Source organism: Carassius carassius, unplaced genomic scaffold (genome assembly GCF_963082965.1).
Source record: "Carassius carassius unplaced genomic scaffold, fCarCar2.1 SCAFFOLD_66, whole genome shotgun sequence".
NCBI lineage: Eukaryota > Metazoa > Chordata > Actinopteri > Cypriniformes > Cyprinidae > Carassius > Carassius carassius.
The window spans coordinates 442573-453402 of NW_026775001.1; the positions used below are offsets into that span (position 1 = coordinate 442573).

Genomic DNA, 10830 nt, shown 5'->3' on the forward strand with positions numbered 1-10830 from the left:
TCAGAGTAAGACCTCCAGAAGGCCTACCGAACACCGATGCCCCCCCATCCATAACACCCCGGGGGGCGGAGTTATTGCCCCACACATTTTTGATAGTCAAATGGAAGGAAGAGACCTAGCAACTTGAAACTCGGTGACTTGATAGCCCTCAAAGGGCCCTCTCTGAAGCCACCTCCCCGAAGTCGATAGACCCCCGGGGGCCAGAGATACGGGCCCGCAAATGCAAAAAGTCCCAAAATTTGACCGGCAATAACTCACCCAAAAAGAGAGGAAAAAACACCAAACTCAGGTCAAAATTAGACCTTTGGGAGCTCTATCCGACTACACCAGCCCCATGTTCCTATGACCCCGGGGGTCCGAGTTACGGCCCCACAAAATGTGGAATTTGAACCGTTATAACTCAGGAACCGGAATACCCAGGAACTCGAGGGTGGTCGCATACGGTAGGCCCCTCGATCTTCTAGGGATCCCCCGAATTTTAGCCTCGGGGTCCACCGCTTCGCGGAGATATTAGCAAAAAAATAGTACCATCCACCCCCCTCATACCAACTCATCCATGCCGGCCAGGGTGCACCCTCCCTGGCTAGAAAAGGCAGCTCGAGGGGGGTGGAAGTCGGAAGAAAATTTTTTTTATGAAGCCTAGAGAAAACACTTGTACTGTACTCAGGGCACTCAGAGGAATCCATTTTTGTAAGTTTTATCCCATTATACTGCAGAAATATGCATAGAAAAAATGTTGGATTTTGGTTAATTTCACCACATGTGGTGAATGTTAACCAAAATGTCACAGACTTTGCCAAGCTGTAACTCCGCCAAAACGGGGCCAAACTGCACCAAACTCGGGTCAGAGTAAGAACTCCAGAAGGCCTACCGAACACCGCTGCCCCCCCCATCCATAACACCCCGGGGGCGGAGTTATGGCCCCCCACATTTTTGATAGTCAAATGGAAGGAAGAGACCTAGCGACTTGAAACTTGGTGACTTGATAGCCCTCGAAGGGCCCTCTCTGAAGCCACCTCCCCCAAGTCGATAGACCCCCGGGGGCTAGAGATATGGACCCGCAAATGCAAAAAGTCCCAAAATTTGACCGGCCATAACTCACTCGGAAAGAAGGGAAACAACACCAAACTCTGGTCAAAATTAGACCTTTGGGAGCTCTATCCGACGACACCAGCCCCATGTTCCTATGACCCCGGGCGTCCGAGTTACGGCCCCCCAAAATGTGGGATTTGAACCGTTATAACTCAGGAACCGGACCACCCAGGAACTCGAGGGTGGTCGCATACGGTAGGTAATTTCAGCCCCGGGGTCCACCGCTTCGTGGAGATATTAGCAAGAGAATAGTACCATCCACCCCCCTCGCACCTACTCATCCATGCCGGCCAGGGTGCACCCTCCCCGGCTAGAGAAGGCAGCTCGAGGGGGGTGGAAGTCGGAAGAAAATTTTTTTTATGAGGCCTAGAGAAAACAGTTGTACTGTACTCAGGGCACTCAAAGGAATCCATTTTTGTAAGTTTTATCCCATAATACTGTAGAAATATGCATAGAAAAATGTTGGATTTTGGTTCATTTGCACCACAAATGTTGCAAGTCTTGCAGTATATTAAATAGCAATATTTTTTATTGTCAGTCTATTTCTCAAATCACTTCTAGTCTAATGAACTACACATGGGGCTATTTCATTTGTCACTTAACAGTTACTTTATTTGAAATCTTCCTAATTCCAATTTATCCATAATGTATTGTAAAATACGTTTTATAAAACAAGAGTGCACACTTTGCAGTCTATTTCTCATTCCACTTTTAGTCCAAACAACTTCAAATGGGACTATTTCCTTGGTCACTGACCAGTCTATTTCTCATTCCACTCATAGTCTAATGAACTACATATGGCACTATTTCATGGATCACTTGCCAGTCTATTTCTCATTAATTTTCTAGTCTAATAAACTACATAAGTGAAAGTGAAAGTGAAAGTGAAAGTGAAGTGACATTCAGCCAAGTATGGTGACCCATACTCAGAATTTGTGCTCTGCATTTAACCCATCCGAAATGCACACACACAGAGCAGTGAACACACACACACTGTGAGCACACACCCGGAGCAGTGGGCAGCCATTTATGCTGCGGCGCCCGGGGAGCAGTTGGGGGTTCGATGCCTTGCTCAAGGGCACCTAAGTCATGGTATTGAAGGTGGAGAGAGAACTGTACATGCACTCCCCCCACCCACAATTCCTGCCAGCCCGGGACTCGAACTCACAACCTTTCGATTGGGAGTCTGACTCTCTAACCATTAGGCCACGACTTCCCACTGACTTCCCATAAGGCACTATTTCCTTGATCACTTGCCAGTCTATTTCTCATTCAAAACTTTTAGTCTAATAAACTACAAAAAGTACTATATCCTTGGTCACTTACCAGTCTATTTCTCATTCCTTTTCTAGTCTAATAAACAATACATTTCACTATTTCAGTCTATTTTTTCATTCAACTTCTAGTCTAATAATCAGTTTAACTGGTGATGATGATCGGCCTGAATAAATTTGAAATAGAAGTGTATTAATGTGAAAACATATGGCACTATTTCATGGATCACTTGCCAGTCTATTTCTCATTCATTTTTATAGTCTAATAAACTACATATGGCACTATTTCCTTGATCACTTGCCAGTTTATTTCTTATTCAAACTTTTAGTCTAATAAGCTACAAAAAGTACTATTTCCTTGGTCACTTACCAGACTATTTCTCATTCCTTTTCTAGTCTAATAAACAATACATTTCACTATTTCAGTCTATTTCTCATTCAACTTCTAGTCTAATAATCAGTTTAACTGGTGATGATGATCGGCCTGAATAAATTTGAAATAGAAGTGTATTAATGTGAAAACATATGGCACTATTTCATGGATCACTTGCCAGTCTATTTCTCAGTAATTTTATAGTCTAATAAACTACATATGGCACTATTTGCTTGATCCCTTGCCAGTCTATTTCTTATTCAAAACTTTTAGTCTAATAAACTACAAAAAGTACTATTTCCTTGGTCACTTACCAGTCTATTTCTCATTCCTTTTCTAGTCTAATAAACAATACATTTCACTATTTCAGTCTATTTCTCATTCAACTTCTAGTCTAATAATCAGTTTAACTGGTGATGATGATCGGCCTGAATAAGTTTGAAATAGAAGTGTATTAATGTGAAAACATATGGCACTATTTCATGGATCACTTGCCAGTCTATTTCTCATTCATTTTTATAGTCTAATAAACTACATATGGCACTATTTCCTTGATCACTTGCCAGTTTATTTCTTATGCAAACTTTTAGTCTAATAAGCTACAAAAAGTACTATTTCCTTGGTCACTTACCAGACTATTTCTCATTCCTTTTCTAGTCTAATAAACAATACATTTCACTATTTCAGTCTATTTCTCATTCAACTTCTAGTCTAATAATCAGTTTAACTGGTGATGATGATCGGCCTGAATAAATTTGAAATAGAAGTGTATTAATGTGAAAACATATGGCACTATTTCATGGATCACTTGCCAGTCTATTTCTCAGTAATTTTATAGTCTAATAAACTACATATGGCACTATTTGCCTGATCCCTTGCCAGTCTATTTCTTATTCAAAACTTTTAGTCTAATAAACTACAAAAAGTACTATTTCCTTGGTCACTTACCAGTCAATTTCTCATTCCTTTTCTAGTCTAATAAACAATACATTTCACTATTTCAGTCTATTTCTCATTCAACTTCTAGTCTAATAATCAGTTTAACTGGTTATGATGATCGGCCTGAATACATTTGAAATAGAAGTGTATTTATGTGAAAACATCCTAATTTCAAGTTATTCAAAATATAGTAAAATATGTTTTTATTAAACATTTTATGTATAGAAATACTATATATTTATTATGTATTTATTACATATACCTTTTTATTTACACACACAATATATAAATATGTTTAAATTATTTTTATTACATGTAATATATATGTGTGTGTGTGTGTGTGTGTGTGTGTGTGTGTGTGTGAGTGTGTGAGTGTGTGTAAAGTAATGACACCTTAATTCAATTTCAAATATTTATTGAACTTTTTGTTTTGCAGACATTGTAAAGTCAAAATCAAAAATGCCTCAAAGTTCTGTACAAAAAAACACAATATATAAAAAGTATAATAGGAAACATGCATTATATAAGAAAAATAAAATAAATAAATAAACATGTTCAGAAAGATTCAGAGCAAACTGACATTAACCTTAACTATAACTATTTACAAAAAAAAGAAAAAAGAAAAAAGAAAAATGGAACAGGCTATCAAAACAAATAAAAAGATAACCTTACTTTTTTATCGTAGAAATAAAAGCAGTAGAACAATTATCATAAAAAATATCAAAAAAAACAATTTAAATAGCTACATAAATTATTTACGGGATTTTTTTTTCAATTTCTCCAGTCTCTTTTTTTACTTGCTGCACCAGCTTTTTAGACGCTATTTCCTGTGGTGATTTAAGTGGGGAGTTCTTCACCATCAGTCTGCGTCTGAGGACCATCTTCGTTAATGTGCTTCTTTCCTTATAGAAATAATAAGAAAGGCAAAGTGTTAGTGAACATGTCTACTTGTCACAAACAGTTAAACCAATCCATGGGAAATTGTACTTACTGAAGCAGATTTCCCAGACTTCTGGCCTTCTTCGGCATCGGGAGGGCTGTCGGAGAGCGTTGGGCTGGTGGATGAGGACTTTTCCTCAGCTGGCATCTTGTGGGGTTTTGTCGTCTTTCTTCTCTTGGCACCTTGCTGCCTTGGACTATCAGCTTCCTCACCCACCACAGCTGTATCAAAGAGGCGACGGTGTTCTGCTGCCTGCTTTGCATTAAGGTTGAGGGCATAAAACCTGTCAGCTGTGGTGGTGTCGTGGCACATGAACTGTGCCACTTTGTGCCTATCTTCCGGGCAGTGAGTGTTCTTTGCCTTTTTGGAGAGAGAACAGCATAGGCAAAGAGTTAGAAAAAAAACACACCTGAAACTCATAAAGCCGGGACAAGTACAGGAATGCTTACATGGGTGGCGATGGCAGTCCTCACATCAGTAAATGTGGGTGTGCCTGGTAACCCCATGCTCGCCCACGCATCCTGAAAATACTTGTTCAAGTTTTTGCAGGAGCTGGCCTTTGAGGTAAAGAAGAAGTAGTTTGCAACTCGTCCCCCTACCAAGTTGGACCGGAGTGAAAGGAATTCCTCAAGCCACCCATACTCCTCCTGGTCCAGGGCCAGCTGGGCTGCACCAAAGGCCTGGTTGGTCTTGTGGGCTGATATCTTTAGAAACAGTGTGAAGTGGCATAAGCTGAGTTTTATTTTAAAGAAAACCATGTGGACAACGAAAGACAGAGAGAAAGAGAACCACTCACATTAATGACAAAGTGGCCTTCTGTAGCTGTCGCACGGGCATCCTCCACCTCTTTAATTGTTAAATTTTGGAACACCCCTCCGTGGTGACCATAAATGCTGGCCCAGTAAGTGGTGAGGTGTCCATAAAAAGACCATTGGTCCTTTTTCTCAGGACTAGTCTTCAGACGATCTTCACAGAAAAAAAGAGAAGCATAAAGGATCACATTGATCGCCAAATAATGAGAGGAGAAAGGATTCAAAAACTTACCCAGAATCTCAGAAATAATTTTTTTGGCAGAGTCCCGGCAAGCTCGCAGTGTGGCTTTAGGGATCAGGCGGGCCTCCTTGGCTTGTTTTACAGCCAGCTCGTGGACTGCCACGCTGCGCTTTACTGGGCGGGTCAAGTTCTGGATTTCCCTCCTAATCCCAATGAAAGCCACACGGGAGAGCCGGCATGTGGGCGGCGGGGTCTCATTAAGATATTTGAGGAACTGTGCCACATTTTTTAGGTAATGGTGCAGATTTGGCTCTGCAATGTTGCATTTCCTTAAAAAAGACAGCCAGGACCGGACCTTTGCCCTGTTGTCCAAAAACATCAAGCTGGCCAGATTGGTCTGGCCAGCTGACATATATGAAATAAAAATTTTTATTCTAAAAATCTTTGAGGACACATTATTTATTAATTTCGGAGTGGGGTTGATGCCCTCCCAGTGGGCCCTGGACACCTCAATGAGCTGATCTGCAAAAAGAAAGCACAAGAGAAGGACCAGGTGAGTCAGGTCGATAACATAGAGGTAAACACTAACAAACATTATTATTATTATTATTATATTAAATTAAATTAAATTAAATATATAATAAACTATATTATACATATATATATATATAAATATATATATATATATATATATATATATATATACATACATAATATGTGTGTGTATATGTATAATTATATTACTATAATTTTCTAGTCTAATAAACTACAAATGGTACTATTTCCTTCGTCACTTATCAGTCTATTTCTCATTTCTCTTGTAGTCTAACAAACTATAAATGGTGCTATTTCCTTGGTTCACTTACCAGTCTATTTCTAATTCAACTTCTAGTCTAATCAACAACAAATGAGATTATTTCCTTGGTTCACTTACCAGTCTATTTCTCAGGTAACTTCTAGTCTAATAATCTACAAATAGGAGATTTATTAATGAAAGTTATTGTATGGTGTTATCAAAGTGACAAGTGTCATACTCACTTAGGGCTGGCACGTGGTCCGGAAAGGGGTATGGTGCATCGGAGGAGTGGGCCTTCTTTGAAGGCCCGGCGACCTCCTCCTCGGGTCCTGTGGCTGGCTCTGCCTCAGGCCTGGTGGCTGGCTCTTCATCTAGTCTGTCAACCTGCGACTCTGAGCACTCCTCCTCCCCAGGGCTGTTGAGGGCCGATAGCAGACTATGTGTTGCCCGTGCAACCTGCCTAGAGGGGGTGGGATTTGACCGCTTCCTCAGCTGCCGGTACCGCCGTGAGAAGCTCTCCCAGAAGCAATGGATAGGAGAAGCTTGCGCTCCTTCACATTCCGCACCTTGTGAAAGACACGAAGGTGTTGGCTTAGCTGATTATAGCCACGAAAGCACAAGGGACAGTCGTCCAAAGCCATATCTACTTTTGTTAAAACACTAAAGGATGAATAGCAAAAGGATGAATGCAAGGGACACTGCCCAAGCATTGGTTACTTATATAACTTTTTAGGTCCCATTTGTAGTCTGTTAATACAACTTTGAGTCTAATACATTAGAGAGCACAATTTGCAGTCTATTTCTCATTACACTTCTAGTTTAATAAACTACAAATTTGACTATTCCTTTGATTCACTCACCAGTCTATTTTCCATTCTTTTTCTAGTCTAATAAACTACAAATGGGACTATTCCCTTGGATCACTTACCAGTCTATTTCTCATTCAACTTCTAGTCTAATAAACTACAAATAGTACTATTTCCTTGGTCACCTACCAGTCTATTTCTCATTCATTTTCTAGTCTGATAAACTACAAATATGACTATTTCCTTGATTCAGTTACCAGTCTATTTTTCATACCACCTCTAGTCTAAGAAACTACAAATGGAACTATTTTCTTGGTCACTTACCAGTCTATTTGTCATTCCACTTTTAGTCTAATAAACTGTAAATTACCTTGGTCCCTTACCAGTCTATTTCCCATTCATTTTCTAGTCTAATGACTAATGACATCCACCCCCCTCGCACCTACTCATCCATGCCGGCCAGGGTGCACCCTCCCCGGCTAGAGAAGGCAGCTTGAGGGGGGTGGAAGTCGGAAGAAAATTTTTTTATGAGGCCTAGAGAAAACACTTGTACTGCACTCAGGGCACTCAGGGAATCCATTTTAGTAAGTTTTATCCCATTATACTGTAGAAATATGCATAGAAAAACGTCAGACCAGGGGGCCGTCTATCCGACGACACTAGCCCCATGTCCCTATGACCCCGGAGGTCAAAACGGCCAAAACGGGGCCAAACTGCACCAAACTCAGGACGGAGTAAGACCTCCAGAAGGCCTACCGAACACCGCTGTCCCCCCATCCATAACACCCCGGGGGGCGAATTTATGGCCCCCCACATTTTTGATAGTCAAATGGAAGGAAGAGACCTAGCGACTTGAAACTCGGTGACTTGATAGCCCTCAAAGGGCCCTCTCTGAAGCCACCTCCCACAAGTCGATAGACCCCGGGGGCCAGAGATACGGGCCCGCAAATGCAAAAAGTCCCAAAATTTGACCGGCCATAACTCACCCAAAGAGAGGGGAAAAAACACCAAACTCTGGTCAAAATTAGACCTTTGGGAGCTCTATCCGACGACACTAGCCCCATGTCCCTATGACCCCGGGGGTCCGAGTTACGGCCCCCCAAAATGTGGAATTTGAACCGTTTTAACTCAGGAACTGGACCACCCAGGAACTCGAGGATGGTCGCATACGGTAGGCCCCTCGACCCCTAGGGATCCCCCGAATTTAGCAAAAAAATAGTACCGTCCACCCCCCTCGTACCTACTCATCCATGCCGGCCAGGGTGCACGCTCCCTGGCTAGAAAAGGCAGCTCGAGGGGGGTGGAAGTCGGAAGAAATTTTTTTATGAGGCCTAGAGAAAACAGTTGTACTGTACTCGGGGCACTCAGAGGAATCCATTTTTGTAAGTTTTATCCCATAATACTGTAGAATTTGCATAAAAATGAGCGTTGAATTTTGGCACACATGTGCACCACATGTGGTGCGTATCTCACTTTTCATTAAATAGCAACTGTATTTGCAACAAGGAATGAGATCTGCCATGCAGTGGTGTATTGCGAACTTTTTTCCTGATGCGCCCTCCTGGGGTCTTGGACTCTTCCACGAATGATGCACCCACCTGAGGTCTTTCACAGACGAGGTGATGCACCGAATCAGGTTTGTTTGGTTAAAGAGAGTCATCTAAAACCGGCGTTGGGAAGCCACGGCCCATGAGCTTGGCAGTTTCCAGGCCAGTAACGGAAGGCACCCATCCTTCCTTTCCTGGAGGGGGGCTAACCGTTGGTGTGGACGGTAGAGACGCAAATCATACCTCTGGCTGACCGCCTGGGCCTTCATACTTACCTGGCAGGGGAGACACCATGATCAAGAAGGCGGTTCACCCAGGGCGAGGCTTGCCCATTGCACTCCGGCCATGCTGACCCCTGCGAATTCCCCAAATGCGGGAATCTCGACTGCATAATTTATGGTAGTGGGGGACTGCGTTCGCGCTCTCCCCTGAAATTGTTGGTGAAACAAAGCAGAAGAGGTTTTTTTTGCGTTTTGCGTTTCAGAATGGGGAGTTCTGTCACATGCGAGGTATGTGTTGTGCGCCTGTGAAACAAAGTCAGTTACGCTCTTGAAAAATCGGACCCTGGTGGGTGGTTCAGTTCGAATATAGCACAGACCTTACTTTGAAAGTCGATTGGACTGACTGCAGCCTAGCTGTAGCTGTCTCCATGTTGTTTGGTTGTCCTTTTTCAATTGGTATTAATTTTGTTGTCGCTTACAGCGCCACCGAGTGGCCTGTCGCAGCGCCCTTTTTCACCTGGCCTCTGACTGAGCCCCTGCACAAGTGTGCCGATTTGGGTGAAGGGATCTCATTCCTTCCTGGAGTTATAGCCATTCGAGCCATCTCGGACACGCCACCTTAGCACGTTTTGAGGTCCCCTCGCCAAGGTGAATGGAAATTTCCACTTTTTTGGGATGATTATTGACAGGCAGACTCCAAAGAAGCTTTCTGTGCTGCTTTGGGTGGGACTGGGCCAAATACCTGGCGGCGCTAGGTTGCAAAAGAAGGTTTTCGACAAAATCCCAAATCCCCGAAATTCCATCAGAGCGACGAGCCAATCTGAGACCTGCGTCTGGTTCGGCTCGAGCCAAGGATTCCCATGACATAAGGCACGTGGCTCTGCGACGAACCGTTTGGGAATTACGAGCGATGCAGTACTTTCCGTCGCTGCAGTGCCAGCGTCAGGCCGAGCGTGACGAGGCCCGGTGACGTTGCAGACAGGGGAGGGTACTACCATCCCCCAGCGTTTTTAGGTCCCCCAGACTTACCAAAGCCGAGATGGGCATCGCCGTGTCCGGCTTCCTCCCCGCTGCGTCTTAGCGGCATCGCTTCACGGCCTTTTGGCAAAGATCACATATCTTGTCGGACGGTTGAGACTGCGATCGCCTCTTGGAGGTTTCCTGACTAGAGATCTTTTTATATCTTGAGTCACACAACTTCGAGAGGTACATTGAACTCTGCTGCTTCGGGCTAAAACAAGTTTTAAGGTAAGGTATTTTAATTATTTATTTGGTTATTTATTATTGTATTTATTGTTGTTTTAAGTTTTTAGAATGTTGGTGCCTCCACCATGTCGGCTGCCCCTGCCGGCGTGCGGAGGCACCACAGCGTGCGTTTTTTATTCAGGCAGGTTGAGGGGAAGCTCCTTGGAATGTCCCGTATAGCTGATCCAAAAGACCTTAGCTTTTAGATCTGACGACCTGAATTGTTTGATGACTCTGCCCTTGAACAAAGGATTTGATGTCAGTTTTAAAACCGCTTCCCTGCTTAATGACTTTTGGCAAAGGTTTGATTCAGTTAAAGCCCAGTTCTCCATGTTCACTGTCGAGAAACTTTCTGATAACACACTTAAAACTGTGATTGTAAGGATGTTCAATGAAACAGTGACTGGAGATGATATTTATGTTTGGTTGGGTAGATTTTGCACTGTTCGAGGCCAGCCTGTCAAAGTGTTAGATGAAGATGGCATTTGGACATGCTCCTGGCGAATTCCCATTAAACAATGGGAAGACGCTGGGGGCTACCAGGGCCTGAAACATCTGCCTTCCATGATTGTGCTCGGAGAGAGCAGAGGCTACATACCAAACT

General features: G+C 43.0%; 1 non-coding gene across 1 annotated transcript; it reads left to right on the forward strand.

The window, feature by feature from the left end:
- Positions 1 to 9027: 9027 nt before the first annotated feature.
- LOC132134105 (U1 spliceosomal RNA) lies at positions 9028 to 9191 on the forward strand. Its single transcript, XR_009429369.1, has one exon. It is a non-coding gene; the product is annotated as a U1 spliceosomal RNA (small nuclear RNA).
- The last annotated feature ends 1639 nt before the right edge of the window (positions 9192 to 10830 follow it).